The 27,613-nt window shown below is 38.0% G+C and overlaps 1 protein-coding gene across 4 annotated transcripts in view; it reads left to right on the top strand.

The window, feature by feature from the left end:
* The window catches only part of VWA8 (von Willebrand factor A domain containing 8), a 370,485-nt gene that overhangs the window by 265,549 nt on the left and 77,323 nt on the right, over nucleotides 1-27,613 (top strand). The gene's annotated exons all lie outside the window — the stretch shown is intronic.

Raw genomic sequence — 27,613 nt, forward strand, 5'->3', positions numbered from 1 at the left:
TGTAAGGCCAAAACGTTTAGACTAGAGAAGATAAGAAGAATTATGCATCCAATAGAGATGTGTTTTTACCAACCTCCTTATTTCCAGAGAATGGAAGTTTAGCAGTCATAATAAGTAGACCCAAGCCTGCACTAGGAAGAAATATGGGAACAGGTCACCACAGAGGGAGGAAGTTCCACAGCTCCAGAAATGGCTCAGTCACCAACTAGTCTAGTTGCTGTCTGGAACTAATGTGAGCAGTGAGGAAGGCTGTGTACCCATAAATACTAAACCCTATTATAAAAGGATTTATTTTATTTGTAATTTATTTATTTTAACCTTCAGAGGAAAACTTCTTTGTTTACATTTCATTTCTATCCAGCAAAAAGAAAGGTAGGTTCCTGCCAACTGTGTTGCTCTGTAAAGAACCAGTTAACAAGATAAGAAATTTCTACCAACTACTCCACTGATATCTGATTAATAATTACTATTTTCTGTGGTTATTTTTGTGATATTCCTTAGAGGAGAAATATATGTGTGTGTGTGTGTGTGTGTGTATTTGTAAATGAGTAATACATATTCCTAGATTATAGGAACATTTTGAAAATCGCAAACCAATATAGGCCAGCAGCCCCAAATCCTTTTGAAAGGGTATGAGTATATTAATTTAATTAAGCTAAAACAAATGTATTACTCTAAAATAAACATGTCATTAAGTGCAGTGGATCTATCACAGTAACAGACTGAATGTTGGTCACTATCCATAACAGTAATTAGAAAATTAATTAACTATGGTTCTGCTTCTTTCATTATTCTGAAGATTAGTTTCTTCTCCCTTTGAATGAAGCTCCTCTTTTCATTACAGTAATTGATGCCTCATAGTAAATACTACTGTGTTTGAATTTCTTATATTTTATTTCAATTTCTCATGTGTTATAACGAGGTTATAACAATTAAGTTTATCTTTCACAACAGAACTTTTAAAAGGAGTGTCACTCGTGATTTTGATAACAGGTCTTCACTGGTTCAAAAATTAACCCCTATTTGTGTTTTAACCATGTAACTCTCCTCTTCCCAGTGACTTTCCTGCCTCTGTTGTACATCTTTGTATCTCCAGCTCTTAGCATGATGATTGGTACACAGTAGACAAATATGCTTGTTTACACTCATATATACGAAATTGAAGCTTTTTGACAACAAATGGAATTCTTTTTTTTTTTTTTTACATCTTTATTGGAGTATAATTGCTTTACAATGGTGTGTTAGTTTCTGCTTTATAACAAAGTGAATCAGTTATACATATACATATGTTCCCATATCTCTTCCCTCTTGCATCTCCCTCCCTCCCACCCTCCCTATCCCACCCCTCTAGGTGGTCACAAAGCACCGAGCTGATCTCCCTGTGCTATGCGGCTGCTTCCCACTAGCTATCTATTTTACATTTGGTAGTGTATATATGTCCATGCCACTCTCTCACCCTGTCACATCTTACCCCTCCCCCTCCCATATCCTCAAGTCCATTCTCTAGTAGGTCTGTGTCTTTATTCCTGTCTTGCCACTAGGTTCTTCATGACCTTTTTTTTTTTTTTCCTTAGATTCCATATATATGTGTTAGCATACTGTATTTGTTTTTCTCTTTCTGACTTACTTCACTCTGTATGACAGACTCTAACTCAATCCACCTCACTACAAATACCTCCATTTCATTTCTTTTTATGGCTGAGTAATATTCCATTGTATATATGTGCCACATCTTCTTTATCCATTCATCTGATGATGGACACTTAGGTTGCTTCCATGTCCTGGCTATTGTAAATAGAGCTGCAATGAACATTTTGGTACGTGACTCTTTTTGAATTATGGTTTTCTCAGGGTATATGCCCAGTAGTGGGATTGCTGGGTCGTATGGTAGTTCTGTTTTTAGTTTTTTAAGGAACCTCCATACTGTTCTCCATAGTGGCTGTATCAATTTTGGAATTCTTTTAACTGTCTCAGTTTATCAGTTGTAACTGAATAAGTATTGAATGAATATATATAGTTTCTAAGTTAGAAATGAACAGAAATATAGTATCTAACATCTCAAAAATAATCAAAATACTCCGCTATATTATACAAGGCAGTATCTGATCCTTCTACAAACGAAACATTTTCTAGGAAATGTGTAACTTTATGTCTCCAGTTCAAAGTGCAGCTATAATAGAAATAAGACTTATTCAGTAATAAAGGTACATAATTCAGAATTGAATGATAGTTCCATTTGTAAAATTAGAATGTTAGAATGTTATCTAACATTCTCCTTCCATCTCTGCTGTTCCTTGATCCATTTTGTTGATACTGAAAATATACACTTACATACATACTCAAACTGAGAAACAAAGTATGAGCATATATCTTTATGTCTAAACAGACAGAATTCATTGTCCAAATAATCTGCCGTTGTTGTAATTTTTGGTTACATCTCTCCTCTTCCTTTCTCACTGCTTAATAAATAATGAGACAGCATACTTAATTGCTCTTATTTAGACCAGCTTATGTTACTATTTACAAGTAGTTTGTACAACCAAATCTAAATCTGAATCATTCCAGGAGTAATGGTAATAACAAGCAAAAATATGTCTTTTACAGCTACCTTCCTAAGCAATCCCTCAACCTACTCCTCATTTATGGACCCTTTATTCAACATTGGTCTGCTCCTGATTTGGGCTCTTGGAAAATACCTTCCATAGAAGTACTGAGAAAAGAGAATAGGTTCTCAGGACCATACTTATCTCTTGCTGACTGCCAGCAGCTTCCCTGTCAATGGCAGAGTAGCCTGATCTCCATCTAGTGGCCAAATGGACTTACTTTACATCATAGAAATTAAAAGGCCTGGTTTACACTCCAGTAGTTTGAGGCAGCCTCAGACCTGCTGTTAGGGGAGGTTTATACAAGCCTCTTCAGCGGTTCTTATTGGTCATGAGATGCTCCTTTAGGTCAACAGTGAAGGCCAGGCAGAAAATCTGCCATGCCATTCACCACTTATTGGCGCCCATCTTTCCCTGATTCCTTTGCCTGGTGTCAAAAGAACTGTTTTTCTTTAGATAAACTCTGTCAGTTATACGTTTTATCCCTATCCTTTTTTGACTTTGCTACATTTCAGCCTTCTTGAGGTATTAGCTTTGAAGCCATTGTTGCTTTGAATTTTTGTTTTTGTTTAATGCATTCATTGATAGTTTTCTTTAATGAGTACAGCTTGCAAGAGAGTATTTTTTGAGCTTCATATAAAATGTGTTCATTAATTTTACATGCTTTGATAGGAACATGTGTTTTTCTTACAGTAAACAACTGTAACAACAAACTCAAAGTATCACTATAACTGTAGTCTAAGGACCCATTATTAAGAATTCATATTTACTACTTTTAGACTCGATATTTTCAGAAGCACAGGTTAATTATAAGCAAAATTTTTCTGACAAGGTTTTATAGTGTTCTCTATAAAGCATAGTTTTCATATTTTTATTTAGTTACATTTGGATTCCTCCCAAGAAGGCTACACCACAGTTTTCCTCAGAAATCAAATCATCTTCTCTAAAAAGCTCCTGGTGACTCTTCTTGCAGGAGCAAAAAGGCTAAAAGATTACAGTTTTCAAATGTTATTGTCTAATTACATAAACTAATCAGAAACTAAATCCTTCATATATTACTCGTAGAATCTCTTTGAGGCCTTTTTGAATAATACTTCCTTAACTGTATACTTTAAAACTTGATAGAATCTTTGAAACAGTGTGGGACTGGAACTTATTGACCCTTATATTTAAGATAGTGCCTGGTACACAGTAGTTATGGTAAATATTGAAAATAGAGAGAGGCATAGACAAAAATACATAGAAAAGATAACCAGTTTATACTAAGCACCTAATCTTTCAAAGAAGATATTCTAGGAATATGAGTAAATGTCATTTGCTGTACTTTGGTAACTAGGCCTAGCCTTTTCTTTAACTACACATCCAACGCTTATGATTTTTTAAGAATGTTAAGGCCCACTTCCAGTTTTGGAAACCACAAGATTATTTAATTGGTACTCTATTAGTAAATTTAGTTTTTGACTCTACAAGCTACATTATCTCCAGATCTTCTGTGAAAGTTTGCAATTCTTTGTTCTTCTTAAGGGTCATATTCCACTCCTGTACTTCACTCTTAGCTTTGGTCAGCAATTCTGAAAACACTTAACAGTCTGATTAAGTGGCTCATTGTTATAGAGTGATACACATTTTATAGGGCTGTTATACGTACATATATCTTTGGGAATCTTCCTTGGCCCAGAAAGGCAATACTTCTTAAAATTTTTTTTTTATAATTTCCCACCATATCTCCTAGTGATATATCAGTAGAAGTGGTTTTCATCAAGATGGTCTAGCTATTTGCCTATGTGGTAACACTTGGTCAGTGCCTCTAATGATTTTTCCTTTGTTTATTGCTGTTAGAGAAATCCCAAACATAGAAATTCATTTTGAATCTAGACTTTGAATAAGGTTTTCAGGCTTACCTAATGAAAATGCAAGATCCCCTGGAGAGTGTACTACCCAGTAGAGTGCTGACAGCCCAGCTCTCTGGAAGGTGGGGGGCAGTTTACAATGTTTGCCAGTTATCGAGATGTAAATACTCCCTCCATGGCTGATTTAAAGCTACCAAAGGTTAACAATCTACTCACAAAGTCTCTGAATATTTAGCAAGCACCTCTCGCAAACTAGTACAATCTGGTTCCAGCATGCCCCTGGCTTGATTAAGCCTTTAACTAACTCCCCAAGGAGAATTATGACAGTTACCTGACTGCAAGGTCCTTCAGAAATAAGACAACGGAAATGTGGATAAGAAGAAAGAAAGGCAAAAGAAAAGGGAAAGAGGTACTGAGAACACACATAAGATGGTGTCATGATATCTCTGGGAGATGTGGAAGCCTACAGTTGTCCCAATTACAGATTAGCAATGCTCTTCTTGAACAAAGAATTCAGTTTGAGCAAAGAATTGGAGAGAAGTCTATACTCAAGTGGGATAACACTCATGGGTTCGTGCATAAGGGCCTCCTTTCTTATAAACTCTTTCAGAAGGAAATTGCCAGTCGATTTTTACATTCCTCCAGAAGTAATGCTTCCATTGGATCACAAATTTGTCAGTAATTGCTAAATGTAACTAAAATTAAATCAACAGCCACCTTCCCAAGACAAGCAAATCAACAAGTTTATGAGTTTAAAGAGGCCATGAGTTTTCATTAAACTTTTGTGCATATCCAACAAAAAAGATAACCGTAAAAATTATGAAAATCATGGGTATTAGAGTTTTAAAGTAATATTAAAAATAGAAATATCATTTAGCTTTTACATTTTAGAAAAGGCCTAAACTTAGGTAATTGCTTTTCAAATCATCAGCAGCAGAAATACTTCAACTCCTTTCTCTCATGACAGACCTTAAGATCATTATTTTATATACTATATCCCCATTGCATACTGCTTGACAATATAATCAGCAAGTAAAGAAGTAATCTTAGTACTATTTATTTAAAGTATAAAGGAAAACAAATTAATTCTGTAATATATCAGTTATAAATTGAGATATCAAATGCAATGAATATGTTGACAATCAATGGCTCTAGAATTTTTGTGGTTCTAAGCTCATTATGTATATAGTTATGTATAATCAACACATCACAATGGCTATAGAAATAAAACCTTGCTGTTATATTTATAGAGAATATTGTAATTTTATTTATAAGTGGTATAGCCTATTGTTTAAGAGCATGAAATTTTAAGTAGTCAAACCCAGGTTCAAATCCACGTACCACTTTTTAAGTGATCTTCGGCAAATTGCTCATTCTTTCTAATTTTCACTTTCCAGTCATAATATAAAGACAATCCCAGTGTACTTTACAAGTTGTTGTAAGAGTGAAATGCATTCATACTTGTCACAAAGTATTTAGTAAACAAATAAAAATTAGAAACTCAGAAGTTAGGTAATATTGGGCTACAGAATTCTTTAACACTTACATGGAAACAAAGCCAAATTAAAAGGAAGCAGTGTTACCCAAACACCTACTATTACATCATGACCCAGTGAGTTACATAATTCATCATCTGCCTTAGTGTTGAAAGAGAGCTTTGCTTATAATCCTGTTTAGGAAAAGTTTTGTCAGGCCCAAGAAAGGAATTGAAAAAATGGTCTGGGCCTAAACTTGTCAGCTTGAAGAAAAGCAGGAAATCAATGGTAGGACAATTGTCAGCAGAGGAATATAGTGTTTAGCCTTATTCAAAAGACAAATTAGAACAGGACCAAAAAACACACAGTGAAATATACATCATCTTTAGCCGAGTCCTGAGAACAGTAAAAAGCAAGCCAAATTTGGAGCTGTCTTTCCTAGTTTTTCTGTATACAATGTTCTTTTGTCTCTATAACATTCTAAAAATGTCTCTCTTTTTATTTTCTGTTTCCTTACAAGGTCAGGGCTTGTAAGTGCCATCTCTAACCTCAAGTGCCATCTCTAACCTCTCCCTTTTAATAGTTCCACCCATTCTTACATTTATTTATTTAATTAACATTCGTTGATCATCTAGACTCACTAGGATAAAGAAATAAATAAGAGACAGGTACAGACCCAGGGAACTTACAGTCAAGTAGCGCTATAACCAAATAAACTATGGTGCAGTGTGGTGAAGAAAGTGATGGAAGCATGATTAAGGGACCGGAGGACAGCAAAGAATACTTAACTCTATCTTTGGAAGTGGTTTTAAGATAAAATAATACCAGAATCTGGTTTTTACGGAAGGGGAAAGGGACTCCTGACAAATCGAATACAGGTTTAGTTTTGCCTCTTACCAAAATCCCAGTAAGAAAACAATAAAGGATCAAAAAAGGTACAAAACCACAAGATTAGAGATGCAAAACACTTTGGAGGATTAAAAAGTACATGTGTAGGTGATGACTGAGTTAGTGACTGGAGAGAACTAAAACACTAAAATTCCTCTGGGGGGGAGATGCAAGCTTTACTCTATGGAAGCCCATAAAGCATCAGGACTTGAAGACACCATGTTCCAAAGAAGGTTAGAGTATAGGGCAGCACTGAAAATTGGCAGATTACTTGAAAGCCCACATAGAGGCCATTTAGAAATATGGATTTTCTCCTCCATCTTATGCACCTGGGCAGCCGGCTCTCCTCTACCCTTGCAAGAAACGGGAGCCACAATGGAGATCTGCACAGTTTAAGACAGGAGTGAGACCATATAGCCAACAAGAAGATAAAGTGAAGGTCTGCTTTCCTTATTTAGATCTCATGAAGCTGGCATCCATATTTATATCCCTTAAGCAGGAGATTGGGAAAATTCTTTCTGGAAACTGACATGCCCAAGAGAAAAGCCTTTCTTTTTTTCACTTTTTTATTTTTTAAGGAAAATATTTTTTTATTTGTTTTCTTATCATTTTGAGTCAATATACACAAATAATGCAGTCTATAGGATGAAACAATCATTTTTGAGATACATTAAGTTAATAAGGAGATTAGTAAAAATGTACTAACGTACAAAATTACATTAAAATTAGTACATTGTTTATCCATAGGAAAGCTATTTGTATCCTATCAAGTGATTTTTTTTTTAAATTTTTATTTGAGTATAGTTGATTTACAATGTTGTGTTAGTTTCAGGTGTACAGCAAAGTGAATCAGTTATAAGTACACATATATCCACTCTTTTTTAGATTCTTTTCCCATATAAGCCATTACAGAGTCCTGAGTAGAGTTCCCCAGTAGGTCCTTATTAGTTATCTATATAGTAGTAGTTATCTATATAGTGTATATAGTGTATATGTCAATCCCAGTCTCCCAATTTATTCCTACCTCCCCCTACCCCCGGTAACCATAAGTTTGTTTTCTACATCTGTGACTCTAGAGAAAAGCCTTTCTGGTGCTGACATTTGGAAGTTTCTCCCTACTAGCCTTACAAGAAGACCCACTTGTTGGCAAGCCCTACTTTATGCAAAAACAAAAAACAAAAAACAAAAATTTCAATCTACTTTTTAATGCCTTATTCTTAAATGTTAATGGATAGCCTCTTATATAAAAGATGGAAATCAAAACAAATGAACAGAGAAATAGAGATGATACAGAAAGCAGAAAAGCATTTCACAAAGTGATAATTGATATTCTCAGAGAGGTAAGAGAAAATATTATAAAACAGAAACATAGTGCTATTTTAACATAGTAACCTTCAAAGAATAAGAAAGATCTCTTGGAAATTAAAAAGTAGTAGCAGAAATAAATTAATAAAAGGGATTGGACATTAGGGAACTCTCCCAAAAGACAAAGAAATTGAAAATAGAAGAGAGAAGATAAGTCTTATCTGACTAATAAGAATTCCAGAAAGAGAAAATGAAAGGGCAGGAAATGACCCAAAAAGTAATTTAAGAAAATTTCACTAAACTACAGGACAGATGTTCCATTTAATAACTGGAAAACACACACCCTCACACATACACCCCAAAGTATATTCACTTGAAATTTTAGAACCCTGTGGGTAAAGAGACAAAGCTGAAAACTTCTAAGTTGAGGGAAGTCGGAAACAGCTTATATAAAATGTACTATAAATCCTAATAGCATTAGGCTTCTCCACAGCAGCATTGGAAGCTAAAGGGAAAATTATTTCCAACCGAGAATTTTATACCCAGCCAAGCTATTAATCAAATGTGACGGTAGACTAAAAACATTACTAAACATGCAAATCTCAAAAAACTTTCATTCTTTATACAAAAGGAGGGAATAAATGAAGAAAGAAGAAGAAAGGGTGGAAAGAGTGGTCTTAGCCGGGGAAGAGGCAAAGGTAATTCCCAGCATGATCATGAAATTATGTTCTAGAATAACAGCTGTGCCTGAAAACAACTACTCCAAAGCAAAGTGGGAAAACAGAGTTCCAGAAAGAATAGATGTCTTGAGGGGAAAAAAAGGAGCTGGTAATGTGATAGAATAACTATATTGAGAGAATTTTACAGCTCTGCTGGAGAATTTGGGGAACAATTAGTGAGAGATAAATAAAGTAAAGCTAAGAATTAGTAAAGAGTACATATTAGTGGGAAAAATGAAAAATTATATACAATAATAGTATGTAACAGTATATATAAGTATATAGTAATATGTATTATTATAATTAGAAATATATAGTAATATATAGTAACATATATTATTGCATATAGTAATATAGTACCATATAATAGTAATAATAAAGTAAACAATTAATATTGTTTTAACTCAAGTTTATGATGGCACTCTATTAGGATGATAAGGGGAGGGAACATGAGTAATGTATGTTCTAGGTAAGATAGGTGAAATAATCCTTACCTTTCATAGTAGGAAGTCAATAGATAATGTCTGAAACTTAAAAATAAAGAGAATGTAAGAATATTATTTAGAAATATGAAGGTAAATAGCAGGAGACATAGTAAGCAAAGTTGAAGTGACTGGCTACCTTTGGGGAGTGGGAATTGGGGGGTGAAGATGGTGGAGCTCGAGGTTGCTATTTTTGTTATACATCTTGTAGTACTATTTGGCTTATTAAACTATTTACATTTATTACTTTGATAAAAATTAAAAATTGGTTTAGAATAATAACAAGTGGGAATTCACCAGGTAAATAAGAGGAATAAGAGTAGCCATGAAACAAAGATTTCATTTAACTCATCTTTGGATCCTAGGCACTTTAAAAAAATACATATTTTTTAATAGAACTGAAGAAACTGGTTAATTTTCCTTATTTCACTTTGAAATGACTCGAGTACTAGTTATGAATAAGATGGAGTAAGCACACACTTACCCTGTCTTTTCCACTGAATTCAGCAATAAAATCCGGACAGGATACATTGAGCAACTATCTGAGGTCTCTGAAAAAGAAGTGATAGCACATGGCTTGAGGAAGACCAGAATTTGAACTACCATTGAACTAGATGTGTTTCTCCTTTTCCTCCAGAGTCTCCTGGTCTTGACTCAAGGCCATCTGAAAAGGAAGTGGGTACTCTCAGCAAACTAGAAATAGAAGAGAACTTCTTCAGCCTAACAAAAGGCATCTGCAAAAGTCCTACAGCTAGCAACATATTTAATGGTGCTTTCCCCCTACGATTGGGAATAAGGCAAGAATAACCACACCCATACACCCATCACTCCTGTTCAACATCAGACTGAAAGTCCTAGCCAGTGCAACCACAAGAAAAATAAGTAAAAGTATACAGATTGGAAAGGAAGAAATAAAACTGTCTCTATTTGTAGACAACATAATTGCCTACCTAGAAAATCCCACAGAATGTACCAAGAAAAAACAAATAACGTGCAAAATAAACCAAGTCTTTCAACTAATAAGTGAGTTTAGCAAGGTCCAAAATTAATCATATTTCTATATCCTAGCAATTAATAATTAAAAACCAAAATTTTAAAATATATATACCATTTACAAACAGTTCCACCTAAAAATGAAATACTTAGGTATAAATTTAACAAGCATGTATAGGATATGTATGCTGAATACTACAAAACACTAGTGAAAGAAACCAAAGATTTAAGTAAAAGGAGAGTTCACAGATTAGAATTCTTAACATAATAAAATGTCGATTCTCTCTAAATTGATTTGGAGAGTTCTAACCAAAATCCCAGTAGGATTTTTTTTTTATAGCGATAACAAGATGACTCTAAAATGTATATGGAACAAAAATACTCAAAACAGTTTTTTAAAAGAATAAAGTTAGAGGAATCATACTACACAATTTTAAGATTTACCGTAAAACTACAATAAGCAGGATGGTATGATGTTAGCAAAAGGACAAACACATAAATCAATGGAATGGACTAGAGTATTCAGAAAGTGACCCAGAGACATATGGCCGATTGATTTTCAACAAAGGTGCCAAAGCAGTTTAATGAAAGGATAACCTTTTCAACAAATGGTGCTGGAACAATTGGACATCCACAGCCAACATGAAAAAAACCTGTTAATTTTAAAAATAAAAATAAAAAAATAAAATGACTCAGTGGCTGCCAAACCAGGAATAATAGTAGTTGACTACAGTAAATGGCACCTGCCATGTCATCTTTCATTGTTGCATTAAGTGGAGAATGTAAAGCTAATTCCAAATCTTAAAAACTCCGAAGGTAAAGAAAGCTAATTTGTTTAGAGAGTTTAAAAAAAAAAAAAAAGTCTTAACCTTTGGTATATTTTGGGGGTAAGAGAATGCTCCAGGGATGTAATTCACAGATGGAGAAACTCAAGCTCAAAGAAATTAAGCAAGTTGACCAAGGTCACAGGGCTAGTAAGTGGCAGAGTCAGTGGTTCTGTAATGTGTGCTCTTTAACCACCATGCACTCCGGCCCTGGCAGCTTTATCAACTTTCACCCTTTAGTCAGGTATTCAGGGTGCCCTCCCCCTGCCAAAACCTGAAAATGCCAGTGGAGTTAAAACTAGGCATTTGTCTCTGTATAATCCCATCAGATCATGTTGGTTCCCATGGAAGTCAGGAGTCAAGGAATATTATACAGCTCTGTGGCAAACAGTAATCAGAATCTTTCTTGGGTGCTCCCTAATGTTAATGATAGAAAACAGAATTCTGAGTGATTCTTACGCCATTTCTTAAATCCCTGACACTCTTTCTTTTGATAAATAAATAAAATAGGTTAAAATGTTGCAAAATTTCCATGTTGTTCAAGTGAACAAGGCAGCAGGATCTGAACTTGGTTTCTAGAAGAGCAAGCCTGCGGGCAGGAGAGGAATAATGACAATCACAGGTGTGGGGTGGGAGGGTGTGATTCAATGAGGAGAAGAGTGGATTGACTGGGTATCCGTCATCACCACGAAACAACCTTACCGTTGTGTAGCAATGATCTCATCAACCTTTCCTTTCCCAGCGCTAACGATTAACTCTGGGGAATCTTTCACCTCTGTTTTAAAAATGGGACGTTGAAAGACAGGACCCGCACATCAATACAGCTTATCCTCAAGGATGTAGGTGAATCACTGTGGAATGTTTAGAGGAAAACTGATGTCTCTCAAATTTAAGAAGGGTGATCGTCAGTTCCAGTCACCAGTGAAAACAGTAGTGCTGTGATTGTGAGAAGGCAAGATTCCCAAATGTTTACCTATCTCAATATCATTTTTAAAAAGTGTTTGTGATAAGATATAGAGAACAAACTAGTGGTTACCAGTGGTGAGGAGGGGCAAGAGAGGGCTGGAGGAGTGAGAGGTACAAACTATTGGGTTTAAGATAGGCTCAAGGATGTATTGTACAACACAGGAACATAGCCAATATTTTGTAGTAACTGTAAATGGAAAGTAATCTTTAAAGATTATATAAAATTAAAAGTTAATAAAATTTTAAAGTGTTTGTGATAAAGCAAAAGAACATCAAAGAAAGCAGAGGTCAGGTGACACAGAGAAAAATAAATTCCATCATTCCTTTTGTGACAGATAGGTTATGTTAAATCTGTGATCATTTCACTTGTTAGTACTTTGCTTAACCACGTCAGCTTTTAGAACTGCATTGGTTCAGTGTGTTGTCTCATTTAAAAGTTTAAGCACATTGAAAAGCACAAGACCTGACAGGGGTTAAAATGATTTTCTAGAACTAGTTTCATTTGAACCTCTTAGGATATGCTGTGGGAAGATAGAGATGTGAGAATAGGTCTTCTATATAATTACTGCTCACTTTCCAGGCAGAGCACAGCCCTTATATTTCCTCCATGATTGCCTAATAACTAAACCATCAATGTTCTCTGCTTCTATTAAAAAACCACTGAAAGCCCTGGATGCCAGAGAGAAGAGTGTACTATTTCTAGGGTGGGAGTGTGAAGCCCACAAGCTGCAGGGCAGAGCAGAAGCCTGGCTGGGACACAAAAGCTAGAGGAAATAGACTAGCTGGTCTGTCCCAGACAAAGCTGGCACTTTATTCACTTAGAAGTTGCTTTTTTTTAACAAACCGCTGTGTTCCCATGATTTTATTTAACCTGTTGAGTATCGATCCTATTTCAGCCATGTTTGTATACCCACAAAATAACTGTCACTGCGTTTTTTAATGAATTGATTTACCAGTAATTGTCTGCATGTGAATAAAGTGAAAACTTTTAAGTATAATCTCAGCCTGTACTAATGAAGAGCCTTCCAGCATTCCCAAGTTTCAAGCAGCAATTGATACCTATAGATCCAAATATAATTACATATTTGTCATCATAAATACCTTTTTCATTGGGGAAGTTTTCCTGTCATATCATTATGTCTACAATCTAATGGCTCTATTAGTTGAATCTCAGTTCCTTAAAAACTCTGTCTTCCTGCCCCCATATTTCCTAAAGCCAGGTCTGGAGTATAAACACTGTTGTTATGTGAGAACCATAATTTCCTAAAGAGATGATGGTGATCCAAGCTGGAGAGTTTCTTTGTGGCGTTGGCAGGTTGTCATCTATTGAATTAAGGAAGTTACGGACCAGCAATAGATATTTGAGTCACTTGACAATCAGCCAGGTGGAGTGTTCCCGTGGAGCATTACTCTGTAGCCACCAGCATAGGCCCTGTGGAGGGTCAGAGAATACTGAAATATGAAGCATGGTTTTTACCTTCAGGAAGTTTATACTATATAATTGGGGAGGTGAGACTGATAGTCATGAAGCAGCAGCCAGTGGTACAAAAGAATGTGTAGTTCAATGTTAAATTGTGGAGTTTGAGCCCTGTGCTGTAGTAGTTCAGAGGAGAGGCACCAATGCAGATGAAATTCATAAGCAAAGGAGATGGGGCTTTGGTTGAACTTTTATTCTGTTTATGTATTTGGATAGTTGAAAAGGAGAGGAAAGGGCATTCCAGACAATCCCAAAAAAAATGACCACAGGCATAGATACGAATGAGCACTGTGTGTTTCCTTAGTAAGAGGAAGGGTTGTGCCATAGGCTTGGATCACTGCAAATCCATGAGTGACGTGGACACAGATACCAGAGGAACAGTGAACAAACATCACGGCCGATTTGATGCAAGCACAAAGCCCAGAGGGCAAATCCAGGTTCAACACCAGCTATCCCAAGAAAACAGGGGAGTGTACACCAGACCAGAGGCAGGAGTACGAGCTGGGTCTGGGACCACCAGAAACATACAGGCTGGGAGATTTTCAGAAGACAGTGTGTGATTTACTTTCAACACAGTCTTGCTGGCGTGGGACTTCTTAAAAGCAGTTGAAAGAAAGCTCACCTTCTTGGCAACCCTTGGTCTGTCTTAAGCGTATCTGTAGCGTATTGTAAGACAGGCTTAAGGGAAGCAAATGGTGTTTGGGGGGGAATAATGCAATAAGGAGTCACCTGAATAGGAGGAAGCAGGCCGTGTGAAGGCCCAGTGAGATTTTTAGGTTCCCTGTGCCCAGGAGCTGCTGAAGGTCATTGAATAAGGAAAGTGTATGGAGTAGTGAAGGATGTATTAGGAGGATGGACTTGGTAGTGATGTGAGGTCTGGAAAAGAGCCCTGAGTGAAGCAGGGCAACCGGGAGGCTGAGGTATGGCCAAGTGTGAGCCGATGGTAAAAGGCCGAATAGGGACCTGGATGCAGGCGTACTGCGTGTCTCTAGGGTGGGTGTCTGGCAGACCATTGAAGGAGTCAGGAGAGCAGAGAGGAGATAGGGTTAGGGCATTTTAAGTGTGCTGAGTTTGAAGTAATGGTGAGATATTCCATTGACGTTGCACAGTCAGTAATTGGAAAATAACAATTGGACTCGAACTTCAAGTTAGCAAGAGTTCCAGTGAGCTTTAGCATGGACATTTTCACTGAAACCATGAAAATGGTTAGCTGCTAAGGAGAGTAGAGAGATCAAGCAAAATGATCAGGACAAATAAGCTATTTAGAAATACGCAGAGTCAGATGTTCCTGAAAGCATATTCTCAGAACCCTTTTTTGTCAGGAATCCGTGTCCACACTGTTGGAAAATACTGTATAACCTAGAAGACGCTTAGAGATGAAGTTACAATTAGTAAATATCTGGCTTCGAGAAGTCCCAGTAAAGAAACCTCGTTAATTTGTTTAACCCAATAGTTCCTAAGTGTGTTCAAAATCTTTTTAATACTTTAGCAAGTTGCTGGTCTCTATAGTCCTGGTTTTCTTTGCTCCAGTTCACCGTGGACCCTCTATAGTAGGTCTCTTAGGACAAGAGCCTTATGCTAATTCTAATCCTGACTCATGTTACAGCCTTGTTGCATGGCATTTATGACTAAAGAGAATATATTTGGAATGCTAGGGTTAAGTTGACAGTTAAAAGAATAGTTTCCCTCCATACCTTTGAAGAGAGGACCTATTACTTCATGTGATTCCATATTCATTATGGAAAAAGAAAAGGTACTGAAAGTGACAAAGATTCAGCTCACACTAACTTAAACTACAAAAGGGGGTTTATTGGCTCATATAACCAGGAAGTCCCCAGGCCTTAGGCACAGCTCAAACCAAAGGCTCAACATGTGTCACAGGACACAGACTCTGTCCTCTTCGTTATGCTTTTTCTGAGGTGGCTTTATTCTTACAGTCTTTCTCCATCTGGTGGCAAAGATGGCCCTGGTAGCATTAGGTTCTGCATGGTTCTCATAGCTGGTAATCCCAGCCAAAAGGGAGTGTCTTTGCCAGTAATTTCATCAGAAGTCCTCAGAAGTGCTCCAACTGGTCTTTGAGATCTCATGCCCATCTCTGAACCGATCACTGTGACCAAAATGATGGGATACTCTTACTTGGTCAGACCTAGGTCATGTCTCCACTTCTAGAGTTTGGGATGAGAGAGAACTGTATCAGTCCCATCTGACCCACGTGTTAGGAATAAAGGAAATACCCCAGAAGAAATACTGACTAAGCAAAAAACATGACAGTGTGATTTTTTTTTTTTTTTTTTGTAATTTTGACTGCTACCTTCCAAGTGACAGCTGATGACCTTCCAGTTTAGGGTTTCCTGGAGGCCAAGACTATTGTCAGGTTTATTTTGTTTTGCTCTCAGGATGACATTCATGAAACATGACCCTTACCAAATGCAAAATGATGATAATTGGGCCAGTGATGATTATATAGCATCCATTAAATTTATCTTCTGTTTAATTCCTAGACTGAATACCTCAAAAATATGTGCTTGGTTTTCTAAGTACATGTAGGGCAGAAATAAATATTCTAGTTACAGTTTTCTTATGAGATTTTCCAGTTGCCAGGGTTCTGAATGAAATTGTCAAGTCTTTCTTGACAGTGCTCTGATGATATTACAGTGGGTTTTCCCCCCCAATGAAAAGAATTCACTAATATTGAATATTTTTCATTACTTTTTCCTTTTATATACTTCTGTTGTAAATGCTATTAAGGCCCTATATTTCACAGTGCTGGTATGAGTTGAATAATCCTTTCCGTAAAGAACAACGACATCTATAGAGCTCTAGTAGGGAAATCTAAAACTTAAATAGGTTTTGTGCTAGCTGAAGGGGAAAATGCTGCATTTGACTGTGAGTCATCATGACCTCAACCACTCTGCCATCATATTTACATAAGAGTCATTGCCCAGAAAGAGAAAACCCTGACATAATGTCAGAAACAAATTCACGTGTTCTAAGTCTGGTTTGAGTTAACCCATAGAACCCCCAACAAATACATAAGGCTATTTCGCAGCAATAAATAATAGCTATTATTGTTACTCTGGCTCTCTTAATACTAAAATATGATTTTTTTCCTATCCTATAGTCCATAATTACTAAGCTGCATGTCTCTCTAGTAAGGATAAGCTTCTGACTGCTCTCAGGAGTAAACAGCAACAGACCTGATGATTCTGAATATAACTCTTCTTCTCACTGAAACTCAGGTTGAGAAATATTTAGGTAGATTTATAGACAGACATATATTTATATTTACTTATTTCTATTTTTATATTATTTTATATTTATATTTACTATTTATATATTATATGAATATGTTATATATTATATTAATTATAAATTATATTTATAAATAAAACCACCTCTGAGTTTTTCACTATATCTTCTAATCTTTGGTGAGTTTGACAGGAGCATATGTTCATCAAAGGCAGCTGATAATAAAAACAACAGAAAGAAAAAGCATTCCCCCTCAGAGCCTTAAATCCAAGCTCTATTTATAATTTCTCTTCTCAGGTATAGACAAATAATTTACCCTTTTGTTTTTCTTCACCAAATCTAATTACATCTTTTAAAACTGTTTGCTTATTTTACCTTTCTCTCTCTACATTTTTTTCCATGAACCACTTTAAAGTAAGTTGTAGGCACGATTCCCTGTTACCTCCAAACACTTCGGTGAGTATTTCCTCAAAACAAAAGCACTCTCCTACATAACCACAATACAGACCTTAAAATCAGGAAGTTAACATTGATACTACATTAATGTCTAAAACTTATACAAATTTCAAATAAAGATGTTTAAAAAAAAAAAAAAAGCTCTTTTAGAAGATGAAAGAAGGGAAAATCCCTCCTAATTTGCTTTATTGAGGTCAGAATAAGCTAGTTTCCAAAATCTGACAAAGGCACTATAAGAACAGAAAATAACAAGGTAGTGTTCTTCATGAATACAGACCAAAAATAAAATAAAATAAAACTTATACAAATTTCAGATGTCCCAATAACATCCTTTTTAGCAAAAGGAAACAATCCAGATCATGTGTTACAATTCAGTTAACACATCTCTGTTATCTTTCAGTCCCAAACAGGTCCTCATCTTTCTTTGACTTTCATGACCTTGACATTTTTGAAACGTATAGGCCAGTTATTTTGTAGAACATTCCTCCATTTGGGCTTATCTGATTCAGTTTATGGATCTTTGGTTGGAATATCCCAGAAATGATGCTGTGTTTTTCTCAATGTGTCCTATTAGGTGACACACAGGATGTCGATTTGTCCCATTACTGGTGATGTTAACTTTAAACATTTGGTCAAGGTATTATCTCCGCTGTATTTCTCTACTGTGAAGTTACTGTTTTTCCCCTTTATAATTAATGCATGTGTCTCATGAGCAAACATTTCAAGACTAGGCAAATATTTTGTTTCTCATCAAACTTTCATCCATTAACTTGATCATCCATTGGTGATTCTTGCTCGAATCAATTATTACTACTATGGTTGCCAAGTGGTGATTTTGTCTGATTCTGTCATTCCTTCTGCATTTATTGCTGGCATTCTGAGCTAAGGAAGTGCTCTCCCTTCTTCCTTTGTTCGTTTGTTTTTTATTAGTATGGCTTCATGGATTTCTGTCTTACCTAATAGCTTATAGTCTATTGCCATTCTTATTTATTTTAATGCTCAAATTGTTCTAGACTTATCCAGTGGGAACCCCTTCAAGCCAGTTCCCTTGTCCTTTTGATATGCCTCAATCGTTGTTTTGAGTACATCCTTATTTTGTGGCACAAAAAGTAAATCCAATTGCTTTTGTCACTGATTTTCTGTACTGGGACAAATACTGTTTCTTTGAGCAGTTGTTGGGGGCGCTGCCTGTTCATTTAGGTCAACCTGTTAATACAAAAGAAGCATTCTAACCTACTTCTGTTTAACCAAGTCACCAGTGAACCGACCGTCTTGAGTGGATGTCGGGAGCACCCAGAACATCTGCAGCTCATGAGCTTCTCTCCGATACACCCTCATCCTTCTGCTCCCACCCATTGAGTGGTAATTAACATTTGATAGAAGACATTTCAGCAGAGCCCTCAGGTTTAACTCCCTTACACATAGCAATCCCCCATACCAGGGGTCCCCAACCCCTGGCCGCGGACCGGTAGCGGTCCACAGCCTGTTAGGAACCGGGCCGCACAGCAGGAGGTCCCCGGCGGGTTGAGCGAGCGAAGCTTCATCGGCCGCCCCCCATCGCTCCCCATCGCTCCGCATCGCTCCCCGCCGCTCCCCATCACTCCCCATCGCTCCCCATCGCTCCCCGCCACTCCCCATCGCTCCCCATCGCTCCCCACCGCTCCCCATCGCTCCCCACCGCTCCCACCGCTCCCTATCGCTCCCCATCACTCCCCACTGCTCCCCATCGCTCCCCACTGCTCCCCATCGCTCCCCATCACTCCCCGTCGCTCCCCGCCACTCCCCACTGCTCCCCATCGTTCCCCACTGCTCCCCATCGCTCCCCATCGCTCCCCACTGCTCCCCATCGCTCCCCATCACTCCCTATCGCTCCCCATCGCTCGCATTACCACCTGAACCATCCCCCCACCCCCGTGGAAAAATTGTCTTCCCCAAAACCAGTCCCCAGTGCCAAAAAGGTTGGGGACCGTTGCCCTACACGTAGCAATTGCACTCAGAGCCCCAGAATGCTCTGTCATTCAGAATCACTGATAATGGAGGAAAATCTACAAAGATCTGAGATAATATAGCCACCACATATGTTGAATATTTTTCTTCATTATAACAGAGTCGTATTGTGATCAAGCCCTAAGTAATCATCCATTATAATCTTTGTCTCCTTAAAGATTTGGTCTGAAATAGATAACTTTTCCCCAGGCCATTGGCCAGAGCCTAAAAGAATATAATTATAGTGACTTTTTATTATTATGTTATTTGACACGTATCTACCAATCCTGCCATACTTCATCATTAACTTTAAATAGCTCCAGATTTTTCTTGATCCTTTGACTGGAATTGTTATTTCTAGTGACCACACGAGGGTGTCTGTGAGCTTGGAACAGGAGTATTTCAGCTAACTTCAACAACTAATAGCACTTCAACAACTAATAACTGTCGTCATTTCACTGTATTTGGAAATTATAATTTAAAAGTGTAGTCAGATTAGCCAGAAGACTTGAGTCAATGTTCCTTCCGTTAGAAGATCTCTAGACTATGAAATGAAAGGCTTTTATGAAAAGAATTCAGAACTTTTAGTTCTGCCATGGGGTACAGAGAAATTTCCTGAGGTCAAGAACTAAGACATCCATATCCTCTTCCTGGTTCCATCACTGATGAGTGGCTTTGGGCAGTCATATCTCTCTGGGCCTTAATTTCTTTATCTAGTATAAAATGAGATAGATTGTAAACTGATCCTTTAGGCCCTTCCACAAAAGGCAACAATGAAGACAGTGTCTAAAATTAAGATATACATCAAAGAACTTCTCCATCCTAGTGATTCATTTTTTATTGACTGCTTAGAATGTGCTAGCTGCTTTCAATACATTCTCTGATATATCATTACAACCACCATTTCAGGTTATGTATTATTGTTCTCATTCTGAGACTGGGGTAAGTAATTTGCCCCAGGTCACTCTTCTAACAGTGAACAAAGCTGAGATTTCAGCCTAGGTGTCTCTGACTCAGATGCACACATTTTTATTCCTGTTCACCACATAGCTTCCCTAGAGCCAAAAGACTAGTTTCAGTGGAGATCATTCTCTGCACAGTGGAGTTTAGACCAAATGCTCACAGGTGCTGGATCGGGGGGACACAGGCCAGGAGGGTCTGAAGTGAACAGGAAGTCATGCCCCAACTAGGAAGGCAGTCTCTGCTTAGCTGTTGCCATGTGAAAATGCAGGCTTGTTTTCTAGAGAAGACCAAAATTCATATTTTCAAATGAAATCTCATTAGTTTGGAATTTTGGCAACAAAATTAGACTTTGGGGGGTTAGAAGGAAGGCAAAACACTTTGGGACCCACAGATCTCTCTCCCATCTCACCAGGGTGGAGGTGGCCTCAAGAAAGGAAGCCTCATTCTCTTCCAAGTTTTTCCAAGTAATTAGCCTATGTTGGTAAATTTCCTTATTTGCTCCACAGAACTCTTAAATTCTCCTAATGACATTAAACGTTTAAAACGGATTGGCAAATTATACCAACTGTTTTTGTATGGCTCAGAAGCTAAGAATGGTTTTTACATTTTTAATGGTTGAAAAAAATCAAACGAAGAACAATATCATGTGACACGTGAAAATTATATGGAATTCAAATTTCAGTGTCCATAAATAAAGTTTATTGGAACACAGCCCCATTCATTTATCTACATATTATCTGTGACTCCTTTTGTACTCCAAGGGCAGAATTGTGTAGTTGCAACATAGATCATATAGCCCACAAGGCCTAAAATATTTACTATTTGGCTCTTTACAGAAAATATTTGCCAATCCCTGGTTTCAAATACAAGAGCCAAAAAGATACAGTCTACCTCTGCTTTCTGCCCTCTTACATACTTACCCTGAGATAATTTTTTTAAATGGAATCTGCTTAAATCAGAGGGAAGGAAGAAAAATAAACATCTCAAAATATTATCTAGGTATAAATAGATAAAAATTACATTTCTTCTCCCAAAGTTATATACACGTCCTCTAACAAATCTCAAAGTATATCAACTATGTATTTAGTTTTGCATGAGGTTTAAGTCACAATAATAAACAACATAACAGTATTAATTGTCAGGGGAAAAAAATCTAATCTAATGAATGGATAAAGAAGATGTGGCACATATATACAATGGAATATTGCTCAGCCATAAAAAGAAACGAAATTGAGTTATTTGTAGTGAGGTGGATGGACCTAGAGTCTGTCATACAGAGTGAAGTAAGTCAGAAAGAATAAAACAAATACCATATGCTAACACATATATATGGAATCTAAAAGAAAAAAATGGGTTTTGAAGAACCTAGGGGCAGGACAGGAATAAAGACGCAGACGTAGAGAATGGACTTGAGGACACGGGGAGTGGGAAGGGTAAGCTGGGACGAAGTGAGAGAGTGGCATGGACATAAATACACTACCAAATGTGAAATAGATAGCTAGTGGGAAGCAGCCGCATAGCACAGGGAGATCAGCTCGGTGCTTTGTGACCACCTAGAGGGGTGGGATAGGGAGGGTGGGAGGGAGATGCAAGAGGAAGGAGATATGGGGATATATGTATATGTATAGCTGATTCACTTTGTTATAAAGCAGAAACTAACACACCATTGTAGAGCAATTATACTCCAATAAAAATGTTTAAAAAAAAAAAAACTAATCTGGCCCAGAGTGTTTTTATTGTTTATGCATCTTACAAGTGACAAAGCAAATTCTGTGACATTCTGTGACAAAGTAACAGAAGAATGAGAAGAATGAAGCTAGAACACTCTCCACGCAGCCCTTAAACATGCATTTCCATGCCCTGTGCCTTCCCTCATGTTGTCCTCTCTGGTTGCCCTGCCCACCACCCACTTCTGTGTGTCATTCTTCAAGGTTGAGCAGTTGACTCCAGGCTGCCCACCCCCAGCAGAATTCACCCCTCCCTCCGTGGCGTCCGCATGCCCTGGTCACACTGCAATCTCTTACTTTGATGTGTGTCAGGAAGGCAAGCTTCCCAAGAGCAGAATTCATGTCCCATTCCGGCATCTGCTTGAGAGCCTGACACCTGGTCAGAGCTCAGTAAATTCTTGATGAATCAGTGAATCTGTACATGAATGTATAATTAATGTGGTTATTTAACGCTTTTATGAGGTCCCTCAGAGGGATGGTAAAAGCTGCAAACTCCTTTGGTGATTTCTAGAAGGCTGAGTCTTTTGTTTCTGTGAGTTCACTGTTCACTAGCTGACTATTACCTAGGTTGGCAAAGAACCAAATGGTGATAAATCTCCCACCCCCTAGTTTTTCCTACACTGGTTAGTTTGTGGCTCCAGAATGAACACCTGTGAACCAGGTAGCTAGAACTGAGTTTGATTTCCGGTTGTAGCCAGTGACCGTAGGCATGTCGCTTAACCCCTCTGAAGCTGCATCTCCCCATCTGCGAAATGAAGCTAACCATAGCAGCTACGTCACGGAATTGTAAAAACCAAACGAGATAACATATGTTCAAGTGCTCTGCAAGCTGTCAAGTAGTATATGAATGGGAGATGTTATTACTTACTATCATAAATCTGTATAATAAATGGAGGAATGATGATAGAGCATGGGGAACTAATTTTAAAATTCATAAGGAGCTATTGAATTAAATTTGAAAATTTTAGGAATCATGTTGAGTATGTGCAGTAACCCATTTTATTGGAGGAGGGCTTAACACTTTGATCATAACTTACATAGATTAGGATGAACAGTCCAAGGAATTGGATTCTTTCCTGTCCCAACCAGTTTTGTGGAGGCATGATGTTTGTTGCAGAATGATTCTAATTTTATTTCTAACTTGTGCAAGCAACCACTCATGGTAGAATGTCTTCCTTCTGAGATAGGAGGTTTAGTGCATGCAAAAAGCATTCTGGTGTACTGTATTTCCTTCAGCTCTAAAATTCTGCGGTTTGATATAAGCCTGGTTACTGGAAATGAATTCTGTTTTGCCACTAATAGACATTATAAAGTTGGAAGTGCATTTCAACAGAAAAAAAAAAAAAAAAATAGCACCCCCCCCCTTAACAAACCTTTGGAAGTTATAGGATGAAAGAAAAAACAATAACCTTGTGATTAAATGCTAACAGTACTTTAAAAATTAACAGTGCTCAAAATAGCAATCAAAAAAATTTGCTCTACTCAAGATTGCTCACAAGGAAACACATACAAAGTAAAAGTATTCCACCAGAAATACAGATAATATGATTTTCCGCCTGACTATAACTCATAGACTGTTCATCTAATTCAATTATGCCTACTGATTCCCTAGCATTTCCTTATCGTATTCTTGAGTAATTGAAGGTAAAAGTAAGTTACGCTAAACATTACAATATCTAATCTTCACCTAAAAAATGGAAGTTTGTTTGAGGTCCAGAGTCTTTCTACTCTGATCCCTTCTACATAGACTGCTGAGTTAAATTTTCTTGAATAACAGCTCTGAACATGTCACTCTAGACCAGAAATGTTCAGAAATTGTGCCATTGTCAATCTGAAATACAACCCACTCTTCCTGGCACCCAGGGCCTCCACAGCATGCCCCAGCCTTCAAGCACCCAGTTTACACTCTAGCCAAGCTAAACTACTCCCAGGACACAGCCCATTCTTGTTCTCCCCTGCACTTTTGTTAGTGGTTGCTTGCCATCTGCAACCCATTCCCTTCTACCACTCCCTCTTTCCTGTTTCTGTAGGTCACAGCCATCCAATCTCAAAAATCATCCCAAACGCTTCCTCCTCCAGTCTACCCCTCCCCCAAGGTGGATGTGACCTCTTCCTCCTCTGACTCCACCCACTAGGCTTATACCTTTTGTGTGGTACTTACACAACCTCCCTTGAATTACTTGTGAAATTGTCTTACTCTCCTTTACAAGGTTTTTAAGTGTTTAAAGCCAGGGACTGTGTTTTCCTCCTACTTATTTTTCCTAGGTCCTGGTATGTGTTATACTTAACAAATTATCAATAATTTTTCAAAATTAAAGCATTTAATCCAGCAATGATTGGTGTTAGGGGTTCAAGCTGGTGAAGGGCCTCTTCCTGGTTCATAGCCAGTGACTGTATGCTCATATAGTGGAAGGGTCATGCTCTCTGGGGCAAGCTCTCTGGGGTCTCTTTCATCCATGCACTAATCCCATTCATGAGGGCTCCACTCTCATGACCTAAGCACCTCCCAATGGCCCTACCTCCTAATACCATCACATCAGGCATTAGGATTTCAACATATGAACTGGGGGGGGACAGAAACATTCAGAACATAGAACAAATCAAACAGTAAGTCCTCTAATCCATGAGCATGGATGTCCTATTTGTTTAGGTCTTCTTTAATTTTTTTCAAGAATATTTTATAGCTTTTAGGGTGTAAGTTTTGTACTATTTTATTCTTTTTGATGCTATTGTAATTGGAATTGTTTTCTTTTTTTATTATTATTATTAATTTATTTATTTATTTTTGGCTGTGTTGGGTCTTGGTTTCTGTGCGAGGGCTTTCTCCAGTTGCGGCAAGCGGGGGCCACTCTTCATCGCGGTGCGCGGGCCTCTCACTATCGTGGCCTCTCCCGTTGCGGAGCACAGGCTCCAGACGCGCAGGCTCAGTAGTTGTGGCTCACGGGCCTAGTTGCTCCGTGGCATGTGGGATCCTCCCAGACCAGGGCTCGAACCCGTGTCCCCTGCATTAGCAGGCAGATTCTCAACCACTGCGTCACCAGGGAAGCCCTGGAATTGTTTTCTTAATTTCATTTTCAGATCGTTCATTGCTAATGTATAGAAATGCAATTGACTTTTATTATGGATCTTGTATCCCACAACCTTGCTGAACTTACTAGTTCTTATAGTTTTTAGTGGATTCCTTAGAATTTTCTATATATGTAAGATTATGTTCTCTGCAAATAATGGTAGTTTTACTTCTTTCTTTCCAATCTGGATGCCTTTTGTTTCAGTTTCTTACCTAGTTAGTCTCATTGACTAGACTCTCCAGTACAACATTAAATTGGTGTGGCGTGGACATCCTTGTCTTTTTGCTTATCAAGGAAGAAAGCACTCAGTCTTTCACCATTGAGTGTGATGTTAGCTGTGGTTGTGGGTTTTTTGTTGATACCCTTTATCAGTTTGAGGAAGTTCCCTCACATTCTTAGTTTATTGAGTGTTCTTATCATGAAAGAGTGTTGAATTTTGTCAAATGCTTTTTATGCAGCTATTAAGATGATCACGTGGTTTTTTCCCCTTCATTCTATTAATGTGATGTATTATATTAATTGAATTTCATGTGAAACTTGCATGATAATATGCAAACTTGCATTCCTGGAATAAAGCCCACTTGGTCATAGTGTGTAATCTTTTTTTAATATATTGCTGGATTTAGGTTCACTATCATTTTGTTGAGGATTTTTGCGTCTACTTTCATAAAAGATATTGATCTGTCGTGTTATTTTCCTGTGATGTCTTTTTCTGGTTTTGGTATCAGTATAATACTGGCCTCAGAATCAGTTGAAAACTGTTCCTTGTGAACAATTCTAACAATTCTTGCAAAGAGCTGCTATGAATTCTTCTATAAATGTCCAGTAGGATTCAGTGGTGAAGCCATCTGGGCCTGGACTTTCCTTTGTGGGTAGTTTTTAAGTCACTAACTCAGTCTCTGTACTTGTTATAGGCAACCTGAGATCTTAAGGGTATTAGGTTATATGAGGCTAGGACTTAGGAATGTCTTACCTATTGCTTACACCTTCCCTCCACAGGATTCCAAACCAAGGGAGCTATAAACACAAGAAAACTAGCCAAAAGAGACACAAAGTACCAATATATATATACTAATTTATGAGTAAATGGACCAGTACCCAGCTACCCTTGATGCAGGAGTAGCAAAAATGAAGAAAGCAAGACCTGGGCCTGGCAGCTGAAACGGGTCTTCTTGCTTCCTTCCCTTAGACTCTAAGCCATATTTTCAGAAGCCCCAGCCTTAACTCCCCTGTCAGGTGCAGGGACAGGAGAGGTAGAGCAGAAAGAAACAGACCAGCTGGATTTCCCTAAAGGACATAAATCATAAACTGGTCAGCTCACTTCACCAAAGTAGGAACTACCAGGGAGCCTATTACATATTTAGTGCACAATGATGGCACACTTGGTAAATGTAGCCCAGTGGGTGACCTTTGCCAAGTCAGATTGGCAATTCCTCCCTGCCAGATGCTAGGAAGGGAGATGTAACAGACAAAGGCTGAAGGAAGGAGCCAAACTTCCTCTCCTACAAGGAGCAAAGCTGTGGATTATATCCAGTTCATTCTTCCGGTCCCAAACTAATGGTTCCTCTTTTTTAACAAATGACTCACACCTGTTTATTATGGTGAGAATCACAGAATGGAGGAAATCTGGCATAACTCATAAAAGAACCAACTCTGAAACCGGACAGACTAGCCTTTGTATCCTGGCTCCACTCCGTACTAGCTCTGTGACTATGAACAACTCACTGTCCCTCTCCAAGCCTCTGTCTCTGCACATTAAATGGAAATGATAATACTTGAAAGGGGAGCTGTAAAGATAAATGAGGTAACCCATGCATATAGCAAGTATTAATATATGTAATCCGTGCATATTTCAGCATATGGCAAATATTAGCGCTCGGTAAATGTTTGGTAGCGTTAATACCTTTAGGTACCTCAGAGATCGCAAGGCAATCCTGATGAGTAAACTGAATCCCGGAAAGATTAAGTGACTTATCTGAGATTATACGTTTACTTCATGGCAGAAGTTGAAAAGGCAGTTCTATATTTTTAGGACTCTTCCTTTCCTTAGGAGAGGAGAACTGAGGAAGAGGGAATTGGGGGAATCATTCTTTCTTACTATTTTTACAGCATGAACCTTATGACTCCTCTGCCCACCTCAGTCCCCTCCGGGAACATGAAATCTCATGCTCCTCCCCCAGGAGAAGCGCTGGACCCATTCCAGCCAGGGGTGGCCTCTAGGAGATGCCATCACCCTCTCTCAGTGTTATACCCCCTATCCTCCACATGGGATAAATCCTTCAGGAGCTGCTCTGTGCCCTCCACTCTTGCAGAAACTCTGAGGAAGCAAGAAGCTCCTTTTTCAGTTTGACCAAATGACACATTCCTTGCATGATACTGGAAAGAGCCAACATTGCCCAGATCCATGGAAGTGGAGGTACAGGGGAATGTCACACAGGTGCTCATCTCTGAGGCACACTAGCCCTGCCACTGCCTCCACTCTCTCCCCACACCCCACGGGGTCCTGGAGAACATCTCATTCTCATTTTATATTCATCATTTGAATAGAAAACCCAAAAGGAAATCTCAACATCCTCTGACCC

This window comes from Balaenoptera musculus, chromosome 18 (genome assembly GCF_009873245.2).
Source record: "Balaenoptera musculus isolate JJ_BM4_2016_0621 chromosome 18, mBalMus1.pri.v3, whole genome shotgun sequence".
Classification (NCBI taxonomy): domain Eukaryota; kingdom Metazoa; phylum Chordata; class Mammalia; order Artiodactyla; family Balaenopteridae; genus Balaenoptera; species Balaenoptera musculus.